Genomic DNA, 18,946 nt, shown 5'->3' with positions numbered 1-18,946 from the left:
GTATTGCTGTATGGTTCCTTTCAAGTACTCATTCAGATCTTGCTGTGATAGGTACGCACTGGAACGTAATTAAAATGAGGTGACCTTAGTACGCCAGAATGTATACATTATTATTTAGGTTGGCATGTTGATGAAATCCTGTAACGTCTTCAATATATAAACTGAAACATCCTTATGAAGACGGTTACCTTGGTACGTTCTCACGGTTCTATGGATGAGCACCAGCATTTCTAACATATCACATATTGCATTATCTCTTAATGAACCCTGTATTTTGCATGTCCTACTCATGCAGCTCTGTACAGCCTTCACTTTGCTCTTTATTTTTGGTCGTAATCTCTGGGATTTTCCTAATTCACTATAGTTCTACATTATGTTCTAGACAATGCAATGTCGAGCCCAGGGCAGTTTGCCGTGTGGTACTCTTCATAAAGTTTGTGATGCAGATTTGCAATTTTTTATTGGTGTTTTTTCAAAGTTCTTTTAAATAGGTAATTCCCCTTCGACGAGTATCGATTTCAAGACTCGTAGCAGGAGCTCATGTACTCCTGAGACAAATGCTGCACTAAGGTCTACTGTAGAAGTGTTTACGTCGCACATTTCCTATTCATGTGCCTTTCAGGAGGCCAGTACCACCAAACAAAGACCTGTTTCTGTTGAGTAATTTTTCTGAACCCTAACTGATATTTTTGGGGTAATATGCAGTGTAGGACACAGGGATATTCAATGTTATTTTTGGGGGGCCAGGTCAGGGCACGGTTCCCGAAGTTAGATTAGGAAGGTAAGGTCAGGACACGGCATTGTAGGAAAGGTTAGAATATCTCACGCTTACCGCTGTCTCCCTACTCTGCATCCGCTCCATTTTTTTGTTTTTTGTTTTATGGAATACATAGTTCATTTCAAGGTGTTTATTGAGCTGCTGGTGCACTGTTGCTTCATTGTATTGAATGGAAGTAATGAGACAGTTTCTGGTTTAAAGTCTGTATGATACTGAAGACTCAATTTTCTGATTCTGGAGACTCAATTTTCTTTAGTATTGGAAATTGGTTTTTTCAAATGCTACTCTCTCCAGGTAGTTTTGTTTCCAAGTCTCATGTTTACCATCATAGATTGTGTACGTGTGTTTTTTGTGACTGCCATCTGTTATCATTTAGTTTCCCATTCCTTTTTTTTCTTTTGCTATTCATAATAATTTTTTTTTTTAGACAATAGTATTAGTATTCAGCCAGACAAATGTCTAGTGTTCGGTGGTAATTTGCTCTTCCTCTCTTAAGACATTGATTTTCGCCGTCGAATTATCCTTGAGCATTTTCTTATCTTGCATAATAAATACATCAACATCGATTTCTTCTGTCATGGTTGTCAAATTGTCGGTCCAATTTGTGTGAACAGCCTGCCCCATATAATTGACCCATCAATTATTAATCCATCACCAGCCATGAAATGTTCTTTCTTTCTCTCTATCTTTTTCATTTCTTTTCGTATCCGTACACCTTAATTTTTTTTTTATGTTTTCAAAGTTTTCCCTGTTTTTTTTTTTTTAACTGTACAACTTTAAATTTTCTCTGTATGTTGACACTTACTGTAGAGAATTTGTTATTATTATTCAGAAGATGAATCCTATTCATATTGAACAAGCCCACAGAGACCACTGACTTGAAATTCAGGCTTCCAAAGAATATGATGTTCATTAGGCAGAAGTAAGAGGAAATAAAGTGAAATACAGAAAAAAAAAGATCCCACTTATTACAAAAGAACAAATAAATTATATAATAAATAAACAGATAAAAAAGTATTAAAATGCATGAAGAATAGTATTAGGATAATAATGCATTGCATTTTCTCTTGAACTTCTGAAGTTCCAATTGCACAACACCCTGAGGGAAACTGTTCCATAGTCCAACGGTGTGAGGAATAAAGGACCTCTGGAACTGAGAAGTTCGACAGCGAGTCACATTTACTGCATATTGATGCTGCTGTTCAGCAAATCTGGCTGCTCTCGGCAGATAAATGGGATCAGGGATCAATTGTGGATGTGAAAGATTTCTATTAAAATACAACTTACGAAAATTTTTCATGATTCTTGGTGTTTCCGTAACTTGGTAGTAAATTGGTCTCTTAATATTGGAACTATATTTTTAGTTATAGATCTTTCCTCGGACATGAAATTTTTGTCAGTTAAATCTAAATAAATTTCACGTGATAGAATAAAAAAAAAGATGCAGAGGTTGTGTAATCAGCTTATTTTGAAATATGATTGTAAAGACTGAAAAAATCGAAAGGATTCAATATAAGTGAGAAAATTTGTTAAACAATGATTTACCATCGACAATCACACACACTCACACACAAAATCTGATATGACTAGCATAAAAACATTCTGCATGACTGTGAGCACAGAATGAAGTCAATGACTGGAATTTTCTAATTAGTATTATTTTTGACGTTGTTGTCATTAGTGTATATATATATATATATATATATATATATATATATATATATATATATATATATATATATATATATACACGCACACACATATACATGTACATGTATGTGTAAATATATATATGGAGTTATGTGTGTTCTTACACTAAACTTGATTATAATCTCATAAAGCAGTTCTCGTTATTACAAGAGCACTGTTCTTCTTCTAATATTAAATTGAGGTTTTGTTTAGGAATAATGGCAATACTGTTTATGCTTCTCAGAGGTTGTGAAAACATCTCTCCTTTTCTTCAATAGGCTTTAAATTTGTTTTCGAAAATTTACCTGCCTTTGTTTATCCTTGTTATTTTAACCACGCTGACTGACCAGAAGAGAGAATACAAGCTTAGATATTCAGATATTCCAGATAAGGACGAAGTAATGGAATTTACATTGAACCACAAAAATAAAGATTCGATATAAAGCGATTATTAAAGAGACAAGACACTTTATAACTTATAAATCGGAATTACGAAAATGATCGTCAGATACAAATGAGTATGTTCAGCTGATTAGGAGTTTAATGAGAGAGAGAGAGAGAGAGAGAGAGAGAGAGAGAGAGAGAGAGAGAGAGAATAATCTATTGAAAGATGCAATGGATATGAGACGATAATTAGATTTTGATTTGAAGGCAAGAGGATAAAGAAATCATAAACAATATGAGAGGAAGTCCTGTGACGTCACATAAAGGAATATTTTTCTACAACTGTGAAGAAGAGGAAAGCAAATGTAAGATTTGAAATACCCAGGTTCTATCACCATATCGGTTCGAGGGAGTAACTCCTGAGGGCACTGACGTTCCTGTTTCGTCAGCAGTCAATCAACTACCAGGTATTTAATTCACTGCTTAAAAACCTCCCAAGCACCAAGCATCCATGGCTATATTGTTTAAAAGTATATATGTATATATATATATATATATATATATATATATATATATATATATATATATATATATATATATATATATGTGTGTGTGTGTGTGTGTGTCTATATATATATATATATATATATATATATATATATATATATATATATATATATATATACATATGTATATGTATATATACCTGTATATATGTATATATATATATATATATATATATATATATATATATATATATATATATATATATATAAGTTCTGGTAGGTGGATGGTCTGAATCCCATGTCACTGTTTCTAGACCAAGCATCGGTTCGAAATTTTGCCGGGGGCGAACCACTTAGCAATTATATTTCCCATCGGACTGGGTATACGTTATTTCAGAGTGAAAGTAAACTGGATACTAAACGATATTTGTTGCTTTATATACGTTAATATATACCAATATATATGTATATATATATGTGTGTGCGTGTGTGTATGTGTGTGTGTATATATAACATCACTTAATCCAGCCGTACTTTATTTTCAAATTAAATCCGAAATAAAATACGAGTATTTCCCCTACGTCCATCCTCTTTTGTGCTGGACAGTGGGGAAGCGAGCAGCCGATGAGAAAAAGCGAGTGAAATATTAGGGGAAACTTAAGAGAGAAAATTCACTGGAAATGAATGCCAGTCCTGTAAAATATATATTAAGAATCTAATTGGTATATCAAGAGAATTACATAAAACTGCAGTCGACTCGAATATAAACGTGGCCTCTGGTTGTTTATCACTTAAAATATCATTGACCCCATTTGCCCGTAGACTTGTAAATATATCGGACATTTTTAATTCAGACAACAGAGAAGTAGATATAAATACTACATTATTTTAAAAACCCAATGCAAATATTGTGGATCAAACTTTCATTATGACTACGGACCAACATGGATGGGTAATCGAATTTAGTGAATTCTGGAGTGTGACGTTCGTGGCTTCGTTCGAGGATGAATTCAGTGTTTCTCTCAGTGAAGAAAAAACAAACAAACAAACTACTGGGCAGGAGAAACGAGTGAGATATATTATGGCTAGGGAGCTTTCAACCCTTCCTGTTTAAAACTATCAATCCTTCGGCTGAAGAGTTTGGAAGGGCAATGCTAAAGATTATTGAAAGAATCTCTAAATAATCATGAAATTCGGGCTACAGAAACAGCGGGATTAAAACTCTGAGAAGGATTTTGGCAGAAGGAATTATTTACCTTCAAGAAAAAAGCGATTAAAAGGAAAAAGAAAAATTTGAGTACTGTATAAAAAAAAGCGTTGTATGGGACCTCGCATAAAACATTCGGACGCTGTATGTCATACGTTTCATATATTTTTCCTCTTCTCCTTTATCCGTTATGACGTTAAAGATGTGGCTGGGATGATGAAGAACGTTCAGGCACCGGAATGAAAAAGATAAAATCCCGGTTTCCTCATATGTGGGTGGAAGTACTGAATTACCGTATTAAATACTGTATACAATGTCATGCCGAATAATGTGGGCATTAACAGGTTTAATCTAACAGATACATAGTTCCGATTGAACCAGGTAGTAGGTCCGTTTCTAGGTCTGACGAGTATAGTTATAGAATTCGTCTTTAAAATGAGTATGAAATAGGAATAACTTAAGAGATTCTCAAAATATGGGTGTGAAAAATGTTTTGATTTATACATGATTTAAGTTGGCTTCTGCTTTTCTAAATACAATGGGATGTATTTGAAAATGTTGGTCAATGTAAAACGAAGTTCATTGAAAAATATAGGAAAATGTTGTAATTTGAACGTAGGTACATGCATGACAACAATGTCATGTATATATTAGAATTATATGTTAAAATATTTGGGTAATATCTTATTACCCAAATATTCTGCAACTGATGGACATGAGTCTTACCAGTTTCATGATCCATTCATAAGTAATTACCACAGTCTTGCAACAAAAATTTTAATACTGAAACTACACCAATAATTCTTTCTCCGTTGCTTTCGAGCTTCGTTGCAAAAGACCACTAATTATGTGCTCGTATGCATGTTTTGTTTTTATTTTTTATGTTACAAAAGCATTAACCCTACGGTAAGCTTTTATTTGCACTCTGGGAATGTTCCTTAGTCGTTTATATGTGCTTACGCCGTTACATCGATCCTATTCAATCCCAAACCGAGAGGAACAAAACTGAACACGGCTATTTATTTTGAATGTGAGAGGTTAAGTATCTTCCTGTATGTGTATATATATATATATATATATATATATATATATATATATATATATATATATATATATATATATATATCTGAGTGCAAATATTGCAGAACCACTGAATTTTAGAGATAATATAACAGCACAGCCATTAGCTTACAAAATTACCCGAAAAACTTCTATAAAAAGATTATAATTACGAATTTTCAGCTTTACTTTAGTCTCCAACGTACAGTTTTCTCTTACAAAATCTTAAACACGTTTTCTTTGTCTATTGACGCGCAAACAGAATTAAACATAAATACGTAGTATTTATTTAGTATTTACTGGAACCCATTGTGAAATTTAAATTCAGCTTATCAAAGTTTTTTCAAAGTTATGTAGGTAATTTTACTGAAATTTGAAGTGCTCTGTGTAAAACAAATTTGATATATGGAATATGAAGACTTGAGCTTGCACATGAACGCAGTGGAGCTACGCAAATACAAATACCAAATTAAATTATAAAACATATTTATATATACTCGTACATTCCCTTTCTGCTTAATTCTGCTTAATAAAACATATATTTCTGTTTATATACAGTCCATTTCTGCTTAATACACTTTCATGCTGGGCCAGTACTCGGGTAAAACATAGGTTTGTTACGAATGACTAGACTGTTGAGCCTAAAAATATATAACAGAATTTTAATAAAATAATAAGCTTTCGTTCGCTTATGAAAGCGCCTGCTGACTACGTGTGGCAGAATTACATACAAAATGGAAAAATTTTGGTGCTTAAAAATAAATTGAAGTTATATTCATGTATAGCCTACTAAAGGTCTTTCTATGTGAACTTTTATCATTTTCAATTCTAAGTAAGTATTTATTATGTGTGTATAACTGCATGTGCATGTACCTACATACTGTGTGTGTGTGTGTATATATATATATATATATATATATATATATATATATATATATATATATATATATAGTCCATTTCCTGTATATAAATGAACATGTGTGCTGTTATAGGTTTACATATACATAACTATATGTGTATGTATGTCTGTATTGTGTACATGACTGGATTTTATGCAAGTATTTGCGCATGTAAGTATACAGTGATACGATTTATTTGTAGATGCATTGATTATGCGTTTAAAAAATGTAAAGTTACGTGACAATACCTTCCTATTCAGTCACATTTAAATGTATATTATGTATGTAGGTATGTATGTTCATTTAATGTATGTCTTGTTCTATGCATATGCCAGTTTGAGACAACCAGGATTAGCTTCTTTTTCAAATATTGAATTCATATTTTCATATTTCATTCTCCCTTTTGTGCTGATGTATCTATTAAGATATTTTTATGTCTATTCATTTAGTGGCGGAAAATTGAACGTTCAAAAACTATTCTTTTTTTACATTAAATACAAAAGGTAAGAAAACTACGATCTTTGGGGCAAATATCTTTTGAAAATCTGGTCTCGCACCACCAGCCAATGGCAGAGCTGTTTACAAGACTCTTAGCCAAAACTCCAAGATTTAACCCACTGAAAGAGGATGGTAGAAATGCTTGGTAAGGTGGAGGCCTCTGGTTGGCTAAAGGAGCTCTTTGGGGTTTTGTATTCGTAAAATTCAGAGCAGGTCCGACTACGGAGGACGGCAGTCGCCATATTGGTCTGAAGTGCTTGTGGTCGGGAAGGAAGGTTTCTGGTAAGAAGAAGACATTTCAGATTTATATTTATAACATTTTTAATTGTGATGACGTTACAAACATTGAGCATTTTAGATAAAAGGCGTACGTATGATATCATTCCGCGCTTGACATTGGCCTGGCAAGATATCCAGTGCTGTCAACAAGATATAGTGCTATCCGGTTGAATTGGGCGTATTTAATGGCTGAAATTTGATTACACTGTAAATATTAAGGCGTTTAAGAGTGCTAGTATATTTAAAAATCCCACTAGTGTCATCAATTTTCGATCTATCGTTACCAGCCGTGTATGAAAAATACACAGAATTCCTTACGTAAGTATGAAAACTACAGTGCTTTACATTATTCTTATATGATTGTCCCTTTTTAGTGGTGTTCAGCGTCGGAGAATTAGCAAGACGAAGCATAATTTAAGATGACAACCACACGCCTGTAACTGAACCTTGACGTCGTCGTCAACAGTCGGCCGAGTAAGAATTCAGGAAGTCAATATTAATTTTCTAAAGAATATTGCTCTGACAATTCTATTTTAGACACCCGTTTATGAACATTGCATCTTAAATATCCTGACTACATTTAAGAATGTTAGGTTTATAGCAAGGTTGTGCATGCGAGAGTATATTTTTAAAATTAAAAAGAAAAAGTTAACGAAATATGATCAAAGCGAGCCAACTGAAGGACTAAACGACAGTTAGGTGTCCAGTCTCCGTTTCAAATATAGGGTAAACTAGACTGCCTAAAAAAAAAATAGTTTAAATACGACAATTGTTCTTGTTATTGAATCGGTTAGCCTTATGCCAGCCAGCACGGCCCTTTACTTCTGAGGCAGTCCATAACTTGAAACTCCTAAGAGAACCTTTCACGAACATTAAGTCTGTGAAAGCAAGAGGTTTTAAGAGATCGATATAAACACCTTTATTTAAACAAATATGTTTCAAAGGTTTCTGATACGTGAATGCCTTGCGCTTAAAAATTTGAAAATATGTTTCAGGTTTTTTAAAGTATGTATATAGCTATGTATGGACTTGTAATGTCGTTTACGAACTTGGGTTATTTATACCTATATTTCTTTTGGGGATTGTGGCCCCAAGTGATTGATTTCATATCGTGTAGGTTACTAAGATTCTCTTGTACATTTCCCACCAACAGTGATATGTGCTTATTTCCGGTGATGAGCAACAGGTGCAATATATGATACTTGAATTTGTGACAAATCCATGAGCATATTTCAGCGTCATGCATATATTTATAACTTTCATATGAACTGTGCTGTATTTGTCATATTGGTATGAGTAAATTTTATATATGTCCTTAGTTGATAAAGCATTGGTGCCGTTGCTTAGTAACCAGTTGGTTCTTAGCCACATAAAATAAGTCTAATCCTTCGGGCCAGCCCTAGGGGAGCTGTTAATCAGCTCAGCGGTCTGGTAAAACTAAGGTATACTTATTGGTGCCGTATAAGTCTGTTATGCAACTTGATATTGCTGTGTAATTTCCCTGTTGACAAATGTGCGTAAGCTCTTATCCTTTGCTATCATTTGGAAGCTTGCTCAGCAAGGCAAGCCATAGCCCATTCTCTCTAGGGTACATATTGAGGGTGCTTATGAGTTATGACCAATAATAATATAGGTCTTACAAACCGGGATTTTATTTTTTCAGGGAAACTGTACCCTGGAAGAGGATGGGTTGCAGTACAAAGCGATCATCAAAGAAGCCACAACTTGATAGTCTCCTGATTTACATACTACTTGGGATCAGATTCCTCACATAGCAGAAACCCTTGAGGAAAGAGTTCGTTCAGATCCTAAAAACTTGGTAAGAATGATTGTAACATAATTTTTTTAGAGTGACCATAGTGTTGTAGTAAAAGTGTTCAAGGTCATTTCACGTGAGAAAGTAGGGTAGATCTAAGCCGGCTGTCTGCGGTGAGCTAGGCTATGGCGACGTTTTTCTGTAGAACTTTACCTGCTGAACAAGAATTTAAAGTAATATTTTGGCGGTCAAATGTAATTAAGCTGTAAATTACTTTAGAACTGTAGCTGACGGTAAAGGGGACCCATTGGGAATTGGGGTTTTGGGTGGGGTAAAACCCCTTTCGAGAATAGCTAACAGTAAGGGGGACCCGTCGGGAATTCGGGGCTTTGGGTGGGGTAAATAACATGGGAAAAGGTTTGGGTACCATATTTTTGTATTTCCTGTTAATATATGTCATTTGGAGCACGAAAAACAAGTGTAAAAAGGGCGAATAAATGGTCAGCGGAAGCTGTTCCAAAGGCACTTTTCATTCATTACTAGTACTGCTGATTCTAAGCCTTAACACACATGTGCTAGCTTCACCGATCAGCAGCTGCCGGTTTTCTGTGCTTAGCAAGAGCTGCGAGACTCTGGTAATTGATGAATTTGACGTTTTCCTATGTTATTTTACTTGCTGAACAAGAATATTACCTCTTGCCAGAACATATGAGCTTGCCAGGAATCTTAAAAAGTGCAGATAAGGCGCGCAGCGCTGTTCTGCCACAGCCACCTATAGAAGCCACCCAAGTTGAAAGCGGAAATGGTAATGTTTTGTTTCCCATTTATGAAAGCTTCGAATAGTGTGCAGTGGAGCTAGACTATGGCAATTGATGTTTTTCTGTGTTATTTTACTTGCTTTACAGGAGTTTAAGGTAATATTTTGCCGGTCGGCTGCTGCTAAACTGTAATTTACCCTTGAGCTGTGTGCGACCCACTGGTACAGACTTACAGTTTTCAAGGGTCAGTTACATTTTAGTTACAGCTGACCGCCAAAATATTTTAAGTTCATGTTCAGCAGGTAAAATAACATAGGAAAACATCAATTGCCATAGGCTAGCTCACCAAGGACAGCCGGCTTAGAATTACCGAAAGTTGAATAAATCAGATTGTTTAATAAGCCACAAGATACACTTCACACCAAACATTGCTGGTATTGTATCAATTACCCTTTCGTTGTTTAATAATTAATAAGATACAGTTCAAACCAAACATTGCTGGAATAGTATCTATTACCCTTTCATTGTTTAATAATTCACAAGATACACTTCAAACAAAACATTGCTGGTATAGTATCCATTCCCCTTTCAGAAAGAGTTCAGATGACACCTTAATCTTCGCATATTTCTAGCAAGTCTGGTAAACAACAGAACCCTCGTAGTTTGTTCCATACTCTTGAATGTTAAGACTTGATACTGTATGAAATTAGACGGGGTGGTCCTCTGATGATGGTAATCATCTGGGGTAATATACTCGTCAGAATCATAGAATAGTTTGAGCGTTTGTGTAATTAGTAGAGTACAGGCATCGTGAATATACCGAGGATATTCATTGAAAGTGCTGAATTATACTGTTCTCAATAACTTTTACTTTTGGCATACTCAATCTGTACCATTTCTCTCCCCGTTTCTGTTTTACTGTGAACTGTTTCAGGAGCAACATGCCACTTTAGTTATTCATAATTGCTGTTTTTTTTCGAAAGGGATCCCATGACAATAAAAAGCTTATTTTTCTATTACATCTGTCAAAAGCTGAGAACGAAATAGGACCACGTATCTTCTGGAGATGTGTCAAGGTGGGTCATACACTTAGTTTTCATTTAAAAAAGCTACATTCCGACAAAGTAGCTACATTCATTCCAGACACTTGAGAACAAAGGTAAATCATATGTACTGTTACTCGAGTTATTAATTGTGGGATGTTGGATAGGCATTATGATTCTGGTGGTTAAATTATACGAGTTACCTCATTGGTTTTGCCAAGTTGTCAGAGCATCTTTCATCTGGTGAGCTAGCAGTGCAAAACGTCGGTGGTTGATACGGCATTTGAAAGAGTATTAGAGTACACAGAAGTCGATGACTGGGAGGTAGACTAGCATGGAAGCAGTAACAGAATGGATTTTTTTGTGGGTTGGGGATGGGGGGAGGGGGGCGTGAGGTAATGATTGGTTTCATTTCTGCTGGAGGTCACCAACAACCTCCTTAAACAGTTTACTTCCCTTGACTCTCCCGGTCATTGGACTGGAGTTCCTTGAAGTGGGTATATTCTGTAATTGAATCTGGAGATTCCAGTCAATTTAGGGTTTTAGCTGTCGTGCTGAAATAATGCTCTGATGACCTTGATTTTCAGCCGTTGAATTGCATTTATTTTACAATTGAACAAAGTGTTTTGAAGTTAGTTTCTTTTCATCTCTTAGATATTCATAAGCGTTTATACGATATAGGATATATATATTTTTTAATAAATTCATAGCTATTTTCATGTTCGTCCTTTTAAAAACTGACAGCGAGGCTACCTCTCCAATTAGTACATATTTGGAAGTAATCTTGGGGAACTGTGTGAAGTCAGAGTATCTGCTGTAAATGGCACTTAACCGTATTTGCCCCTCAAAGGAGGACCGTAGAAAGTGTATAATTGTTTCGGCGGGCAGCGAAGAAAAAAAGGAAACAACTTAAGTGGAAGAGAGTGCTAGTTGAAGGCTTTGGTCGTTAGACGTTAGGCGGCCGAACAGGGCAAACTGCCAATCTAAGTGATTAACAACTTTTGGAAATATCATAGTCTTTTACATTATTAAACAAGTAAAAAATGCGCTGAAGTGTCTTCGGCGCAGTCGAGATTTCTGTGCCGCCTGTGCCGCAAATAATCAAGGCCACCGAAAATAGATCTAAAAGTGGTCTCGGGATAATGCTGTATGAGCCGCGGCCCTTGAAACTTTAAACACGGCCCGGTGGTGGCCTGTCCTACATCGTTGCCAGAAGCACGATTATGACTAACTTTAACCCTAAATTAAATCAAAACTACGAGGCTAGAGGGCTGCAATTTGGTATGTTTGATGATTGGAGGGTGGATGATCAACATACCAATTTGCAGCCTTCTAGCCTCAGTAGTTTTTAAGATCTGAGGGAGGACAGAAAAAGTGCGGACGGACAGACAAAGCCGGCACCACAGTTTTCTTTGACAGAACTAAAACTGTTCTATCTCTTCTCACCACACGACGATTTTACGCAGGAGTTCAGCAAGGTCTTTTCAAGGGACAAAAAGTTTCGGTTGATTTTTTGCAGGTTATGAAGGCAACTTTTAGCAAGGCCCTGTTCTTTGGACCTTGACTTTGTGGTTTGGGGTTGTGGGAGTTTGCATGCTCCTGTCGCATAAAATCCCGACCTTGAAATTCTCTCTCTCTCTCTCTCTCTCTCTCTCTCTCTCTCTCTCTCTCTCTCTCCCCCTTTCTCTCTCTCTCCCCCCTTTCTCTCTCTCCCCCTTTCTCTCTCTCTTTCCCCTATCTCTCTCTCTTTCCCTATCTCTCTCTCCTCCCCCTTTCTCTCTCTCTTTCCCCCTTTCTCTCTCTTTCCCCCCCTTTCTCTCTCTCTCTCTCTTCCTCTCTCTCTCTCTCTCTCTCTCTCTCTCTCAAATCATTCTCTCTCTCTCTCAAATCATTCTCTCTCTCTCTCTCAAATCATTCTCTCTCTCTCTCTCTCTCTCTCTCTCTCTCTCTCTCTCTCTCTCTCATAATTTGCTTTTGAATAGTTATTGTTTGTTAGCAACAGCTGTACAGCTCCAAATTCAAGGAGCCTTTAATTCTTTCTTGTGCGGAAGTAAGTGTAAAAAGTCTTACTGGTTAAAGGGTTAAATCTGATGAGATTTCGCAAGGCATTTGTCGATAGCTTTTTGTCATAACAGGTTGAGGGTGGGGGCGGTGGAGAGGAAGAGAGGTGCATGTTGGCACGTGCAAGTATTTGAGTGTCTATTTGTTGACTTTGGTACTTTTCGTGAGAGCATTCATAACGTGTATTAGAGTAGTTTTTGTGTGAATTGCTTAGATATTTCGTGATTGCTCTGCGTTCATTGCTTGATACATACTGTATACTTGATTACTTTATTATTTTCCCCCTCATGAGTTTATAGCACTGTACAAAAGTTGAAGCAGAAATAGTTGTTTTTTTTTTTAATCCTTTTAAACAAATTCACCAATTCGCTTAATCAAATATTAAATGGAGGACACCAATATAAACGTATATCAGTTTTTATCGTGTCCAGTTGAAGATTTGAATGGGCGTTCATTTACATTCGAAGAAATTAGTATTTTAACAAGTAACGAACTCCTGTGTACGCATTTTGACTCTCTCTCTCTCTCTCTCTCTCTCTCTCTCTCTCTCTCTCTCTCTCTCTCTCTCTCTCTCTCTCTCTCTCTCTCTTTTGGCCATTTCATCATCCCCGATCCAAGGTGAGGTTATCTGGCCAATTTCTTTGTAGAAACAGCTTCCAGAAACCTTTATAAATAACCAGTACCCAAACCCACTCATGGGACTTACACTGCTAGGTAATTTCCTATCCCGAAGTGGTGGGACTAGTTTCAAGGTAGATTCTCTCGCAGCCGATTCGTTTGGAGCATAATATACATGTCTTGATTGATATAGGCTCTCTACCTAAAATCCATTACGTGTGTGTTGACCTTAGCAGTGATTTAGTTACCTGGTTGTTAGTCGACTGTTGTTGCAGCCTTGAAACGGATGCCATGTGCTTATTGATACATGAGCCTTTTCGACAAATATTTTAGGGACGGGTTGTATGTCAGCCCTAGTGTTGCATGCTGACCTACATCGTGTACTTCCGCAATTAGATTTTGCTTTCTCTCTCTCTCTCTCTCTCTCTCTCTCTCTCTCTCTCTCTCTCTGTTACAGCCCAGCGTCTGAGTTGTGTATAGTCTCGAGTTTAATCTGTTACAGATTAGGAAAGTACTCGTATTAATGTGAGCCTATAGAATATATCTTAATATTCAGAAACCTGGAAATTACCGTTAACTGATCCTTATGTCTTTACTGACATCCCGTCTCTTGCCCTGTCTTTAGTCGCCTCGATTTTTTTTTTATCTGGTGGTAATACCCCTCTCTGTCATGCTGGTTGCCACTCACGCCGGACTCCTGAAGGTTAAGGTTGCTGTAAGTTTCTAAGTACTTAGCTTCATGCGGCCGCGCTATTGTCTTGCATTCATTGTGGGTCACCCATGCAAGCACAGACCAAACCTAAGGTTGCTCTGCTTCCTCGATTGGACTGTTGGCTTCTTAGCTTCAATGCTGTTGTTTTCAGATCCGATATACATATACGGTAGCAAGAATTAAGTGCGGGTAATCAAGTAAAACTATTTTTATGAATTTAGAAGTACTTTTGAGTATTTAAAAGACCACCTGTGTAATACAAATAAGTGTCCAGATTGAGAACTCGCCTTATGAAATATATATTAAGAAGAAGAGTACCACAAGGAAGTTTACCATGTCCAATTTTATTTTGTATTATCACTGGATTGTCAAACATACTACAGAGACATGGGGTAAAGTTCAAACAATTTTCAGATGACGCCCAATTTTATGTTTACATAAACAATACTGAGGATACAAATGAGAAAATAAATCTTGTTCGTACCATCGTTAAGGAATGGATGACATTTCAGCAGTTGAAATTAAATGAAAATAAAACAATGTTGGTAGGAAGGAAAAATTATTTAAGATCTTTGATGGTATTCGGCTACATGTAAATAATGTAGTTCTGATCGCTAACAAAGTACATGACTTGAGTGGAATGCTAGATTGCAATCTGTCAATAAGTGCTCAAATCAATAATGTCAGGGTTACTGGCTTTCGTCTTAGAAATATTGCCTTTGTTAAAAAATATCTTGAGTGTTCTATGAAAAAACTTGATTGGCATAGAGAGTGGACTATTGCAACTCTTATAACCTGTGGTTCGGATTCCACAATAAGCTGTAGGTCCCGTTGCTAAGTAACCAATTGGTTCTTAGCCACGTTAAATAAGTCTAATCCTTCGGGCCAGCCCTAAGAGAGCTGTTAATCAGCTCAGTGGTCTGGTAAAACTAAGGTATACTTAAGATACAACTTACGAAATATCAAAATATGCCAAATAGAGCGGCAAGATTACTAAAGGGTGTTGCGCCGTGTGATAGGATTACGCCTTTATTGATTGAGCTGAATTGGTTCCCAGCAAAAGCTAGAACGGAGTTAAAATGTGTGGAATGACTCGCCAAGCTATCAAGAATGGGTGTCCAAAATTTTTGAATAACTTATTGCATATAATACATCCAGTGGATGGAGTCGACACAAGTATAGCTACAGATGGACTCACTATTCGAACCGAGATGCAATTCGAATGTAGGCTTTAAGCTTTAGTCATTAAATTTGCTGCTCCAAGACTATACAGTAAGCTCCCATTCGAAATCAGGAGGAAGGAAAAGATAAAGCCGTTCAAGAAAAAATGAAAGACTTTTCTTTTTTCTGAGTGCAATAACAGTAGATTTAACTTAAAATTGAGTACACCATATAAAAAAAGTTCAAATCCCAGAATGTGTCTACATTTATTGTCTATGATGAATTGAGATTGCGCGGGTCTCGCAGAGCGCCTTCGGTGGAGTGGGACCCCCCCCAAAAAAAACGGTAAACAGGAACAGGAATAGGAACAGAAGTTAAGTGCTGGTCACGATATCGACGATGGCGTGCGTATTGTCGAGGTTTGCGGGTACTTATATTTTTACTTGACCGTGATTTCCCATTGCCACTTACACTTGATTGTTGATGTTTGTTGCAAGTTTCAAAACACCTGTCCACATTGTAAGGTTCAACAACCCGCCCCCCCCCCCCTTTTTAATTTTCGTCTGGGAATTTAAAGTTAAATCTTTTAAGCCTTCAAGATAAAATGGGCGTAGCACATTCTGAATGTTACTATGCTGTGCATTTCTGTATTATCAAAGGCCAGTTAATAATTCAACGAGGTTTTTTCTTGCCTATATTTTCTAGAATTCTTGGTCGCGTTTCAACAGAACGCATACTCGAATTTATCATTAGATTTTTCATGAACCAAATAGATATGTATAATATGCACAAAATAATTGTGTCCCAAGGTTAGTTCCTCAGCCGCGCATTTAAGGAAATAATCCGAGTTCCATAGTTCTTAACTTCATACAAAGATTATCCGTGTTTTGTTTCTGTACTCGTTTATGACTCGCACTCGTCTGAAGGAAAGTGATGATGAATTTTTTTTAAACTACCTTTGTGACCTAATTGGCAAATATGTAACTTAAGCTTAGTCGAATTTGTGGGTAGCGGCTGGTTTGGAGAGAGAGAGAGAGAGAGAGACTTAGCTGGTTATTGCCTGAAAATGTACGAAGGTATATTTTTATTCAGTACTGAAGTACCTAGACGATGTAATTCCTCACTCTACCGACGTGGAACCATTCACAAGACACTCTCTCTCTCTCTCTCTCTCTCTCTCTCTCTCTCTCTCTCTCTCTCTCTCACACACAGTCATACTGAATTGAACAATAACTATTAAATATTTTCTGTCTGGAATGTATTCAGTAAATTGATATTTTACTATGGTAGTTGCAGTTGCTGACTAGTTTGGTGTCTCAGGGGTGGGCATTAAGCCCAATCCAGTACCCCCTTTTCAGGTTTCAGTTGACTTCAACAGTATAATGTTACAAACAGGGCAAAAAGCTTAGATAAATCTTTATTTAGATCCTGTATTTTGGTAATTCTGATTTCGTCATTTCTGAATCGATCTCGGATTAGAATAATACATTTCAGACGGGTAGGCGTTGAAAGATTCTTAACAGCTTGGGTATGTATTCGTACAGCTGAACGATACATGAACTCATATTCAGAACTGAAGCAAAATACAGTACTGATTCTCTCCTAATAATGTTTTTGACTTCAAGATTTTACAAGTAGGAAATATCGGCTTTGATTCGGCGGATACCACATAAAAACAAAAAAACAAAAAACACGCAAATGGAGTCCACCTCATTAGGCCTGGACTAAGCCCCCTGCCCTCAGTACTTATAGTGTGAGCCGGAATCTGCCGGTTCTCAGACCCCCCAAACAAAGATCAAAATACCGAAACCATCAGATACACTCAGAGTGATACTATATTTTGAATATACGAACAGGAGTGTAAATGTTGTATGATGAATTTGTAAAATAAAAATAAAGTAAAAACAAATTTAAGATAGGTTTAAAGTGAGGTACTGAGGAAGATTGTTACAGGAAATTTAATGTAATATCGGAACACGAGACTGTATATTGTACACTGAACATATTTAAATAAAAGATAAATGAACAACAGGAGTGCAAACATTCAATATTAGACATTCATTTGCGGTACCGTCTTTGTTCTCTCAAAATCCTAGGTTTTAATTGGGTTTATAGGCAGGCTCATCTCACGCGCTTTATGTAACATACGTCAGTAGCTTGTTTAATGCATTCTCTCTCTCTCTCTCTCTCTCTCTCTCTCTCTCTCTCTCTCTCTCTCTCTCTCTCTCTCTCTCTCTCTCTCCGCCCCGTGGAGAAGAATGGTTTAGGATAAAAGTCTTATCGCAATTTGGGCCTGTTAATATTTTTATTATTAAGCGTTTCTTTGCTTTCCTATTTCATAAAATCGAGTAACAGTTTTGTATATAGCTTTAGCTGCTACATCCAATGGTCTCGTGACATATATCGAATTCAGGCCAAAGGCCAAGCGCTGGGATCTATGAGGTCATTCAGCGCTGAAAGGGAAATTGACAGTAAGGAGGTTTGAAAGGTGTAGCAGGAGGAAAACCTCGCAGTTGCACTATGAATCCATTGTTAGAGAGAGTGGAAAGTCAGATGGAAGAAAGGGAACATGAGCGGAGGTACAGTAAAAGGAATGAAAGAGGTTGCAGCTAAGGGCGAGGGGAAGCTGCGAAGACCCATAAGGAATGCCTACAGTGCACCGCGTGAGGTGCACTGACGGCGCTACCCCCTTACGGGAAGTGACGTATAAATATAAGAAGCGCTCGCTGGAAGGGTGAAAAGAAAGATTGTAGACACTGAACTTTCGTCAGTATTTCAAAACCTGATCACAGTGACAGGAAGGAGAAAAGGTACATTCGTCTATTTAAAAAAAATACATAAACCAGAGTAAAGATCAACTATCAAACTGCTAGTGCAAAAGTAGTTATTACATCAAACTGCTCACTGTTACGAAGAGTAATTCTGTTGTCTTAGAGGGTAAAGGCACTTTTAACTTTTGGTTCTTTAAATATCTCAGTTTTCATAACGTTATTAACTGTATGAAACCCGGGACTGAGATTCATATTTATTTTATCAGTGAAACATGTTTCTGTTATTTGTCTGCCAACCACGAAGACACTTGGCAGAATTAACTGTTTCTAATTCCCTGATTTATATCCCCAATTTCTGATCCAACCATACTAAGCCTTAATTACCATTTCAAATTTGACGTTCTATGGAGACTTACATATTTCCAGCGATTAATCTTGGAACCGGTAATATTTTCTCCTGGTTTTTCGACCAGTTAAGAAAACTATAGTAGAGTAGTTGTACAATTTTTTTAATACTATAGTTAAGGCAATCTAGGTACGCCGGTCGGTTTCATATCCTAGGATGCCTAAGTATTGCTTATATACACTTGAATGTATATAAATTAGCCTTTAAGCTAATAAGCTCCCCAAATAAAATGAGGTAACGGTTAAATGATCGGTAAAGATTCGAACCAAACGAACCTCGATCTGAGTGAACAAATAGTTTAGTCGTGATCTGTACAGATTCTCGAGCACTTCTCGGCGTGTATCACGGACCACAAAAATTA

At 36.6% G+C, this 18,946-nt stretch overlaps 1 long non-coding RNA gene across 1 annotated transcript in view; it reads left to right on the top strand.

The window, feature by feature from the left end:
* The first annotated feature begins 7,153 nt into the window (after positions 1-7,153).
* The window catches only part of LOC136836668 (uncharacterized), a 17,989-nt gene continuing 6,196 nt past the window's right edge, over positions 7,154-18,946 (top strand). The window contains exons 1-2 of the long non-coding RNA XR_010852442.1: positions 7,154-7,302; positions 8,963-9,118. This is a non-coding gene — a long non-coding RNA (uncharacterized lncRNA). The remainder of the gene's footprint in view (positions 7,303-8,962; positions 9,119-18,946) is intronic.

This window comes from Macrobrachium rosenbergii, chromosome 56 (genome assembly GCF_040412425.1).
Source record: "Macrobrachium rosenbergii isolate ZJJX-2024 chromosome 56, ASM4041242v1, whole genome shotgun sequence".
NCBI classification, from domain to species: Eukaryota; Metazoa; Arthropoda; class Malacostraca; order Decapoda; family Palaemonidae; genus Macrobrachium; species Macrobrachium rosenbergii.
Note: the sequence above shows the minus strand (reverse complement) of the source record. Positions and strands in the feature narration are given on the sequence as shown.